This window comes from Chionomys nivalis, chromosome 2, assembly GCF_950005125.1.
Source record: "Chionomys nivalis chromosome 2, mChiNiv1.1, whole genome shotgun sequence".
NCBI lineage: Eukaryota > Metazoa > Chordata > Mammalia > Rodentia > Cricetidae > Chionomys > Chionomys nivalis.
This window is the reverse complement of record NC_080087.1, coordinates 112475547-112487772: the sequence shown is the minus strand read 5'-3', so window position 1 is coordinate 112487772 and position 12226 is coordinate 112475547. Positions and strand designations below refer to the sequence as shown.

At 42.5% G+C, this 12226-nt stretch overlaps 1 protein-coding gene across 2 annotated transcripts in view; it reads right to left on the bottom strand.

The window, feature by feature from the left end:
- Positions 1-12226, bottom strand: part of Pid1 (phosphotyrosine interaction domain containing 1) — a 235474-nt gene that overhangs the window by 177895 nt on the left and 45353 nt on the right. The window contains exon 1 of one of the 2 annotated variants that reach the window (XM_057763097.1): positions 293-326. The exons of the other annotated variant lie outside the window; for it this stretch is intronic. The gene's annotated coding sequence lies outside the window, so the exon portion shown is untranslated. Of the gene's footprint in view, positions 1-292; positions 327-12226 lie in introns of those variants that run through there. 2 annotated transcript variants of the gene reach the window in all.

Below are 12226 nucleotides of genomic sequence, written 5' to 3'. Positions count from 1 at the left end.
GTGTCAGTCTCTGTCCTCCACACAGCAAATATATATGACTGACTAGGTCCAGACATACATGAGCTTAGTCAGTTAAAAACTTAATATATGTTGTGCAATCTGTTGTTTACTTTAAGCTAGCTAGTCAAGCACTGCCAATCCAAAATAAAGAAAAATCATGCCAGTAAATTAATTATCAAATGCCACAATTATACTGACAATTTTAAACTCTCCTTATTACTTAAATATCTACATGGTCATTGTGAAAAAGGAGGCAAGGCTGGGGAAATGGCTTGGTGGATGAAGCACTTACCTCACAAGTATAAGGACCAGCAATTGAGTCCTCAGCACTGGTATAAAAGTTAGGAAGGTCTAGTAACCACGTGAAATCCTGGGACTTTGTGGGTTGGGCAGCGGCGGGATGAGAGAGGCAAGAGTTTCACTACTGTTCTGCTTTAAAGTTTGTTCTTGTTTCATTTCTGTTGCTATGACAAACACCCTAACCAAAAGTGACTCAAGGAAGAAAGAGGTTTATTTTGTTTTCAGTTCCAGGTTACTCCCCATCATTTTAAGGAAGTCAAGGCAGGAACTCAAGTAGAGCGTCATATCGTATCACAATCCAAAGCAGAGAAACAAATACATCCATGCTGCCTGCTTGCTATTCCACATGTATTTCTGTGATCAAGGCATTTGCTTCAAACCAAAGCAGTGAGGCAAGAATCACAGAGGATGTCAGCTGCTGGGTAATGGGCAGGCTTACTGAATGCTCAGGATTACTTGCCTAGGGAGTAGTGCTACCCACAGTGGGCTTTCTCTCCTCCATCAATTCATAATCAGGGACATTGCCAAGCAGACATTCCCACAGGCCAATATGATCGAGACAGTTCTTAGACTGAAGCTCTCTGTTCATGAGATTCTAGGTTGTGGCAAAGATTTAAAGGTAACTAGAACATAGCCCTTAAGTCAAACGAAGCAAACCATCTTTCAGCATGTTTATTGCAAACTTATACTTTCTCTCTGTGACTATTTATTTGGGCTCTGCTTGTCTTTTTTCGCAGTGGCTGCAAAACTGTGTGTTAATACAATAGACTGTTAGCTTGTCAAACACTTTGCAGGGTATCTTCCCTACTGTGTCATTTGTCTTTCAGTGGTACATAGCATAATTCTTTTAAAAAGGTTTTAAATGCTTATTCTATTAACTATAGTAGAGCATAGAGGGCTTTAGTTTTTTGTTTTGGATTTTGTCGTTGTTCACTTCTTTCTGAGAAGAGTTTGACTACGTAGTCGTGTAGCCCTTGAGATCATTATGTAGTTCAACCTGTCCTTGAACTTATGATCTCCCTACCTCCAAATACCCAGTTCTGGGATTATAAGCAAGAGCCACCTGACTATAGCATGAAAATAACTTATGACCATCAGCAAAGTCTGGGTCTCACAGGCACTTTTGGATCTTCCTTTTAGGCCCCCAAGTCCCGACTCATGCCTCAGTGGAATGTTACCATGCTTGAATTCAGAGCCTTACTGTGCAGGGCCAAGCACTGATAGGACACACATTATATCATAAGCCCCGATGTGTGCACATATATGGCACTAGAAATTGCATTATGAAGCCAGAGAAAATAAATGTAAGCACACACATAGGTCTCCATTGATGTACTGACCATTTACCAACGTGCTAAAATTCAATCACTGATGAGGCTTGGAAATCCCTGAGCACCAGGAAGAGGACAACATTCTTTCCATGGAAGAGGACAGCTTCCTCAGTGAGCCATCTCATTCAGCTGGGCACGTGGGTGTAAGACAGATCTTCATAAGGTGCAGTCTTGGAAGCTTGGCTTTGTGGCAACAGCAGAGCAAACCGGAAAGATAGCTTTTAACAATGGTTGGTGGCAGATATGACCCCTTCCAGGAGGGTCTCTCAACAGGCGTAGCAGTGGTGTTACTGGTGGACACATGGAAGGAACATACACTCGTCCAAGGTTTTTCCTCGGAGACCACTAAGTAAACACTGTCAGTTGATGGCTGTACCCGGCACCACATCGTTAGCCACATGGCTGGGCACTGAGTTTCTGTGTCTTTGCCTCCCAAAATGATGGTGCGAGGGGGCAGCAGAGATAGCGGGCATTTAAAAGTTAACATACTACACCATAGTAGCCAGCATCCAGATGACCTCAGGTCATGGAGGGGAGACGGGAAAATTGATGGAGAAGCTGAAGGTAAGGCTAATTGTGTCAAAGCACTTGCCACATAAGCATGAGGACCATAATTTGGATCCCAACATCCCATGTAAAAAGCAATGCATAGCCACATGTCTTTAACCTCAGTTTGTGTGTGTGTGGGGGGGTGTACTGAGGACATTAAGATCATTGGGTTTATGGCCACAAGCCTAGCTATGGATTCATTAAAAGACCTATGTCTCAAATAAATAAGGTAGAAAGTGATAGAGCTGGACAGTCAATGTCCTCCTCCAGCTCTATATGGTACACAACGGCATGTGCACTCACACCCATGTGTACATACCCCAAATACACAACACACACACCATTACACACCTTCACATACACACACCCATCACGTACCTTCTCACACACATGCACACACCATCACACACCTTCACACATACACACACTCCATCACACAGACCATAACACACACCATCAATTACATACCTTCATACACACACAAACACACACACATACACACACCATCACACACCTTCATACATACACACACACCATCACACTGACCATAACACACACCATCAATTACACACCTTCACAAACACACACCTTCACACACACACACACAAACAACACACCATCACACAAACAAAAGCAAAGTGGTATAGAAGCAATGAATTCAAGACTCAGTGGATTAAATCCTTAGATTTCAATCTTCAAAAAAATGTACAGACAATCCTCAAAGTGTCAAATTCTCATAAAATTAATAAAACTGTATTTCTCACTGTTACTGACATGGTATGCATCTGTGAGTGTACATGTGTGTGATGCATGAGTGTGCGTGTAATTGCATGTCCATGTTGAAGCACATAGAAGGAGGTCAGAGGACAACCTTGGGTATTGGTTATTGTCTTCCTGACTTGTTTAAGACAGGGTCTATTTTGGGGTGCCAGTCTTAGGGCGTGGCTTCTGTGTGCAGAGGTAATCTCTTATAAGGAAGAGGCAAGGTCTTGCTATGTTGCTTATGCGGGGAGTGCAATGTCTAGTCACAGGCGCGATCTCACTACTGATCAGCACTGCGGTTTTGACCTGCTTCGCTTCCAACCTGGGCGGAGCTTGTGGAGCTTGGAGCCACTCTGGAGGTTGGGACAAGAGGATCCCTTGAGTCCAGGAGTTCTGGGCTGTAGTGCAATATGCGGATCGAGTGTCCTCACTAGGTTCGGCATCAATATGGTGACCTCCCAGAGCGGGGGAATACCAGATTGCCTAAGGAGGGGTGAACCCGTCTGGGTTCAAGTCAACAGGAGAACTGACGAATGATAAATGAAATTCATACACAGCTAATAAGATTGCTTGCTTGTTGGGCGCACGTCTTTAATCCCAGCACTCGGAGGTAGAGACGCCAGGAGATGAGGTAATAATTGTCCAAGCAGGATGGGCAATACGATGAGGTAATAAAGCCATGAGGCACAAAGTAAATTATCCAGGTCTGAAACGGAGCAGATCAAAACTCCAGTGCTAATCACTTGTGGGATCAGGCCTGTAAATAGACACACTCCACTCCACCCTGACCAGCAGAGCGAGACCCGTCTCTCTCATAGAAAACATTACGTCTGTACACAGAAGCCACGCCCTAAGGCCGGTACCCCAAAGCTATTGGTGGAGCGAATTCCCACAGCAAAGATCCCCTCACTGCTGCATAAGCAAGGCTAGTCAGGCCACAGCCTCTTGTGAGTCTTGAGTTTCAGCCCCCTTCTCTCAGCAGGACACTGGCACTACTGCATCAGGGTTTCACAAGGGTTCTGGGCACCCAAACTCAGGGTGTCAGGCTTGTGAGACGAACATCCACTGAGACCTCTGCTGCTGGGATGCCTTAAACGGTGTCCTCACAGAACCCGGCATGCCATGCTTTCCGGATGACAGAACTGTTGCAGGGAAGGAGAAGCAAAAATCTCAAAGCCACAAGTGGTGCTTTTGCTGTCATTATCCCTTTCATTTTCTCCTAAAAGGGGAACCTTCGAGTTCTCCTTCAAAACGAAAATATTTTAAAGGAAGGAAGATTTTTTTAAATGCACAAAACCATTTTTTAAATTTATAACTCTCTATTAGGGTATAACATAAATGGAATCTACAGATCTCAAGAATCTTTATTTTCATAAATAATATATATGTATACATATGTATATGTACACACTATATATGTATATACTTTACATATATATAATCTCATAAGCTACTCAGGAGTATTTTTAGAACCAAGATAAGTTATTTTTATTAATGTTTTTCTTTTTATAATTTATTGTTTTCAATTGAGTTATATACCCTGCCCCGCTGCCCTTCACACTCCTAGTTTACCCAGGAGATCTTGTCTTTTCCATCTTCCTAGGCAGATATATGTATTTCTCTTTTAAAGTCTTCTTTGTCATCTAGGTTCTCTGGGGTTGTGGACTATAAGCTGGTTATTCTTTGCTTTATGTCTAAAAGTCACTTATGAGTGAGTACATATTATATTTGTCTTTCTGGGTCTAGGTTACATCACTCAGTATGGTTTTTTTCTAGTTCCGTCCATTTGCCTGCGAATTTCAAGATGTTAGCACAGAATTCTACCAGATTTTCAAAGAACTAACACCATTACTCCTCAAATTGTTCCAAACAATAGAAACAGAAGGCACATGGCCAAATCCTTTTTACAAGACTATAGTTACCCTCATACCCAAACCATACAAAGATACAACTAAGAAAGAGAATTACAGACCACTCTCCCTCATAAACATAGATGAAAAACATTCAATAAAATACTGATAAACTGAATACAAGAACACATCAGAAAAATCATCCACCATGATCAAGTAGGCTTCATCCCAGTGATACAGGAATGGTTCAACATACAAAAATGTGTCAATGTAATCCACCATATAAACAAACTGAAAGAAAAAAACATGATCATCTCATTAGATCCTCAAAAAGCCTTCAATAAAATTCAACACCCCTTTATGATAAAAGTGGTGGAGAGAGCAGGGATACAAGGAACATACCTAAACATAATAAGGGCAGTATACAGCAAGCCAACAGCCAACATCAAACGGGAGAAACTCCCAGAGATTCCACTAAAATCAGGAACAAGACAAGGTTGTCCACTCTCTCCATATCTATTTAATATAGTTCTTGAGGTCCTAGCTAGAGCAACAAAACAACAAAAGGAGATCAAGGAAAAGAAGAAGTCAAACTTTCACTATTTGCTGATGATATGATAGGTTACATAAGTGACCCACAAAACTCTACCAAAGAACTTCTACAATTGATAAACACCTTCAGTAATGTAGCAGCATACAAGGTTAATTCAAAAAATTCAGTAGCCCTACCGTATACAGATGATAAATGGGCTGAAAAAAGAAAACATCACACTTTACAATAACCACAAATAACATAAAATATCTTGGGATAACTCTAATTAGAAGTATTATCCCAGGCTAGTCTCAAACTCATGGCAATCCTCCTATCTCAGCCTCCTAAATGCTGAGATTACAGGTGTGAACCACTACACTAACCTAGATTCAACTTTTGGAAAGCATAAATGGGAGGGACTGAGGATGTGACCCAGTGGGAGACTGCTTGTTTAGCAATTTGGCATCCAAAGGGCCCTGGGTTCAATCTCTAGCCCTGAGGAAGCTAAAACCACCCATTGCATTATATAGTCCTGGACTCTCTATTCCACGCTGTGCCCATTATTTCCCATCAGCCTCTTGGGTAACACAGCCAAGTGAGGATGGAACTCACTTCTTCCAGGACCCACAAGGCACTCCAGACCCATCAGAACTGGGGGACAACTCTTTGGGACGCGATGCAGACAGTAATGTGGAAGAAGGAAAGACCCCGAAGAATGAATGTATGCACTAGGTAGGCTCTAAATTTAATTTATTTTATGCAGATGAGATCTATGAGCCTTTGAAAATATCAAGCTCAGCTGGTGAGGATTTGCTGTGTTTGTTTTTGTCTAATTAATGATAGTGCCTTGCTGGAGAGGGAACAGCATCAAGTAAATACACTCAAAATAATCCATTCTTTGGCCCTGGCTCTGAAGTGAATGAGATTTGTCAATCTCCCCGGAGTTAGAGAATTAGAGGAAGGAGGTTGGGGAACAGAGAGCCCCATCTGGAAATAGGGAGGAAGCCAATGAAAGCACAAGTCCCCTCTCAAAGAGGTATACGGTTGGCAGTTTTTGAGAGGAGCCAGGATGCCTTGCCTTAAAAAACAAGACCTCCAAAAGCAGCCCAAAATTGGGACACCCAACTCCTGAGAGTTATCACCAAGCTCGGCACAGACTGACTTGTTCCTTTTACTTTACTTCTTCAGATTTTTGCAATAACTTCCTTTCGCCATCAGAAAATCTGTTCAGCAGGGGTGACAGAGATGGCTAAGTTGTTAAGAGTTCTTACTGCAGAGGCCCAGAGCTCAATTCCCAACACCCACAGGTATGCAGAGGCCTACAATTGCATATACTCCAGGTCCATGGGATCTGACTCCCCAGACTTTTGCAGGGACCTGCACTCCTGTGCATATACCCCACACACAGACACGTAGAGAAACACATAATTAAAAATAACATCATATTTTAAAGACAGTCTGTTCACCATAGCACTGCAAGGAAGCGGTGATCACAGTTTCTTCTCCTCACGCACCTCCCAACCCCCTGAAATCAGCCCATTCTTTAAGCCTGTCTTCCTCTCCTCAAAAGCCCTTAACTACACTGTTTGCTCTATGAGGGATACCCTAAAAGATCTGGGCTCGCTGCAAGCCTATGGGAATAGATGGAGAAAGAGGAGAGAGTGATGATAGATGACAGACAGACGGGTAGATAGATACATAGTAGATACTTAGGTCAATAGATAGGTAGGTGTATAGAGAAATACATAGACGCTATGGATATATGGTTATATGGATGGTTAGGTAGGTAGGTAGAGAGATGATAGATTAGATTAGATTAGATAGATAGATAGATAGATAGATAGATAGATAGATAGATAGATAGATGATAGATAGATAGATAGATAGATGATAGATAGATAGATAGATAGATAGATAGATAATAGGTAGATAGATAGATAGATAGATAGATAGATAGATAGATAGATAGATAGATAGATAGATAGATAAGCAGACAGGTGGCTAGAGTACAGGGAGATGACTAGACATAACTAATAAGCATCTGATGGAGGACAATACTAATAAACATGTGGGGTATATGCAGTGCTCAGCAATTATACACAACCGTCATTAAACTCTGTGATGCCAATAAACCATTTTATACAGAGAAAGTGAGGAACAGGAAGGACTGGGTGGCTTGCATAGAACTAGCAATTAGCCAGGAGAGAGTCTGAGGCCTAGGAACCCTTGGAGACCCCTTGACTCACAAACACTGATTTCCATCCTCACAGAAGGACAAGTCACAGAGAGCTAGAAGTTGGCCCCAACTCCACACAGGTTGGCCGCCAGCACACCGACAGGCCCTGCTCTCCAATAAACCAATAAGCAGTACAGTTGGAAGGCAGTGCCAAGGAACAGTCGGTGGTGAGAGGCCGACACCAGGAGGTGGTAGCGGTCAGAGCCCAGCTGGGAAAACAAGAAGAAACTTCAAAGTTCAGTGGGCTCCATCCCATTGGCACGGGTGTTCTCTAAGGCCGCAGATGTATTAGCATTGTGTGCATTTAAATAGCGTGCTCTTGTTCCAGTCAGCACTCTGCCTCCCCATTAGTACAAATTAATGAGGTGTTGTTATAGGTTTGTATTCCCCTTGGCATAAAATTAAAACCAAATAAATAAAACAGTAATTGGAAAACCCAATAAGGAAGCCATTCCGATTTAAACTGTCAATGTTTTCACCAGGGGGTTATTTGCTATGATTTGACTGTGCAACCGTCTTGACTTTTATTTTATTTTATTTTATTTCATTTTAGCAAAAGAAAAATTTTTAAAAAATCTCAGCTTTTCCCCTCTGACCCCCAAAATGTCACTTGATTGCTTCTACTACAAAATATTTTCAAACCATATTCCTGACTCTGCCCCCGCGGAATTGGAGGCTCAGCTTAGACTTATCCCTCGTTCATCTTTCATCCCTCTTACAGAACATGCATCTCGGTTTGCACATTTTAGACTAGGGTGAGCAACTCGCTGAGGGAGGTAAACTGGAGGAGCTAATTTCTCTCCCAGCATGGGTGAGATGCAGCCAGTATGTTGCAAGTCTTCAAGTATGTTGCATATCCTCTTTTCTGACCTCAGACAGGGACTAGTAGGGACCCTCGGCATAGGCTCTCCTGGGTCGGTGGGTCTCCGCCATTGTGACATTTACCAATTCCATACAGTCTGCCTCCTTCCCCTTTCTCCCTCTCTCGGGGACTTATCCTGCAAACTTCTCCCACCCTAAGGAAAGTGACAGCTGGTCACTCTAAGTTGAGCCTATTAAGGTTGCATTTTAAGCCCGTGTACCTGGCAAATTGCCTCCCTTGGGTGTTCACGCACAGTTTTTGGGTGCTGTGTATGTTCTGTCTGTCTTCAGACAAAGTCCAATTACTTGAGGATGGGACCTTAATGTTCCCAGCACTCGGCACCAGTGCACCTATCCAGCCTGATCCTGAGACTTCACTCACCAAGAATTCTCGTTCCTTGCCATCTGCCACCAATATTGTGCGTGCACGTGCACACACACAAAAGTGTGTACACATATTATTTCATCCGCAGTTTAATTTTCATGTAATTACTCTTAATGATAATACTTTTGGAAATCAAAGGCACAGCGTAAAGTTTAATTGACTTTTTTTTCTCAATGAATATCATTAGCATTCTTACTGTATGGTTTTCATGATGGATTCAAAGGCTATGTAGGCTATGATGCTTCGTTTCATGACTCACAGCAACTGAGTTCCAGGGTACCCAGACACCTGGCCAAAGACAACGTCTGCACAGATCTGCACAGGTGGCTCTGGGTGGCATTATGCTGGAACTGGTAAACTGAGTGACGCTGATTTTTCTCCCACCCTGGGTAAGACTCATCTAGTATGCTGAAAGTCTCACTCAAATGCAAGCTTGGTGAGAAATAATTACCCCCTTGACCTAAGTAATGTCTTCAAGAGAGCACATCCTCTTTCCTGACTTTACATCAGCACTCTCCAGAGCCCACTGGATCGGCTCTCCTGGGTCTGTGGGTCTCCTGCATTATCATGTCAAACAGTTTCAGACAGTCTGCCTCCTCCAGCTTTCCTCCTCCTTCTCCGTCTCACTCTCCTCTCCCTGTCCTGCCCCATCCACACACACACACATACACACACACACACACACACACCAGCTATGTTTCTTCACAAAATCCTCAGACATATAATCCCGTAGTTTGGTGAGTCATTTCTCGGACGGCTTCAAAAGGATTCCAGTTTCTCACCACTATAACTATTGCCGCAGTGAACTTTTTCTTACATGTGAATTTTGTTGTCCTTAATAATGGCGATATGATAAATTCCCAGGGGTGGGAGAATTCTATGACACCTTATAACTGTTGCCAAATTGCTTTTCCGAAGAGACTAAACATATTCCATAGTCACTATACCAAGAGTCTTATTATTCCCTAGCATTGGCCTAAAGAATTTTTTTAAAACTCTTCATCTTGAAGCATGTAAAATGATAGTTAATATTTTAATTTGCGTACATCTCATTATTGATGAGCTTAGTTTTTGAAGAAAGCATACTCGGGCATCTTATATTGATGCTTATTATGTCCCTTGTCGATTTATCAACACGGTGTTACATGTGTGTCAATTAAAATACATTACAAAATTAAGGCCTTTGACCATCACGCCAGATGTCAATACATCCTCTGGTTTGTTCTACTGTTGGCTTCATGCTACATTATTATTTATCTGATGATGATCTAATAAGACTTCTGTATAGAAATGTCTCATTTTTTCCCTTTATGTTGTTTTAATAGTCAAGATGGAAAAAAAAATCACAAAACCTTGGGATGGGTCAGCTGTGGAATCTAGAGCCAGAAATCTAGAGGTCCTCTTGGGCTACATCCTCGTCTGATAAGGGGCCACTAGAAGAGTTAGGAGTCTCAGCATCTCGTCTGTAGCTCCTAGCTATGGGTATGATGACAGTGGATGAGAAAGCACTTCCTAAGCTCAACATTGCAACGGCTTCTGTGCGTATAAGTGAGGGTGGTAGCCACTCTCCCATTCAGCTCCTGCTTGCTTCCATAAATAAAAAATTTAACATGTAACTATGACTTACTTGGGATTAATTTTGTATTTGGTATTTCATGCAAACTTTTCCTGGAAATTACAACCCACTTACTTAAAGATTTTCTTTTTGGTTTTGGTTTATGCATTATTTACTTGAACCTTTTTTGTTTTTTTTTGTTTTTTTTTTTTTGATTTTGTTTTTTGAGACAGGTTTTCTCTGTATAGTCCTGGCTGTCCTGGAACTCCCTCTGTAGACCAGGTTAGCCTCAAACTCAGATATTCGCCTGCCTCTGCCACCACTGCCTTGTTACTTGAACCTTTTTAAACTTTATTTTCTTTTTTTTAATGTTTGCTTGTTTATTTATTTATTAAAGATTTCTGCCTTCTCCCCGCCACCACCTCCAATTTCCCTCCCCCTCCCCCATCAAGTCCCCCTCCCTCATCATCTCTAAGAGTAATCCGGGTTCCCTGCCCTGTGGGAAGTCCAAGGACCACCCACCTCCATCCAGGTCTAGTAAGGTGAACATCCAAACTGCCTAGGCTCCCACAAAGCCAGTACGTGCAGTAGGATCAAAAACCCATTGCCATTGTTCTTGAGTTCTCAGTAGTCCTCATTGTCCATTATGTACAGCAAGTCCGGTTTTATCCCATACTTTATTTTCTTAAAAGATTTATTTTATTTCATGTTTTACCGACATACATCTCTGTGAACCACATGCACGCAATACCTATAGAGCCCAGAAGAGGGCGTTAGATGCCATAGTTAGAGATGAGTTGCCACATGGTGACAGGACTCAAACCTGGGTCCTCTGTAAGAGTAACAAGTGCTCTTAACCAGTGAGCCGCTTCTCCAGCCCCATGAATACAGACCATCATTAATCACAGGCTCTTCAAATGGTCAAAATGAGGACTCACATTACATACAGTTAAGCAGAGATTAACAACAAGCAAAACATCAGACTGGCTGCCATCATTTTGATTTTCTATGTTGCTTCAGGTTTGGGTTTAACTTAGTAAAACTGCTTCCACAGCCAACATTTTCTTTTTTTTTTTATTTTAATTAATTTATTTATTTATTAAAGATTTCTGCCTCCTCCCCGCCACCGCCTCCCATTTCCCTCCTCCTCCCCCGATCAAGTCCCCCTCCCTCATCAGCCCGAAGAGCAGTCAGGGTTCCCTGCCCTGTGGGAAGTCCAAGGACCACCCACCTCCATCAGGTCTAGTAAGGTGAGCATCCAAACTGCCTAGGCTCCCACAAAGCCAGTACGTGCAGTAGGATCAAAACCCATTGCCATTGTTCTTGACTTCTCAGTAGTCCTCATTGTCCGCTATGTTCAGCGAGTCTGGTTTTATCCCATGCTTTTTCAGACCCATGCCAGCTGGCCTTGGTGAGTTCCCGATAGAACATCCCCATTGTCTCAGTGTGTGGGTGCACCCCTCGCGGTCCTGAGTTCCTTGCTCGTGCTCTCTCTCCTTCTGCTCCTGATTTGGAACTTGAGATTTCAGTCCGGTGCTCCAATGTGGGTCTCTCTCTCTGTCTCCTTTCATCGCCTGATGAAGGTTAATATTCAGGAGGATGCCTATATGTTTTTCTTTGAGTTCACCTTCTTATTTAGCTTCTCTAGGATCACGAATTATAGGCTCAATGTCCTTTATTTATGGCTAGAAACCAAATATGAGTGAGTACATCCCACGCTCCTCTTTTTGGGTCTGCACAGCCAACATTTTCTAATGAGCGATGTAGTAGAGTTTACTGACCAATAGTTTCAGAATCAAAACCCCCAAATGCAAATGTCAGTCCTGAGTCACTTGCCCCAAAACTAACACCTTCGTCTCCTCAAG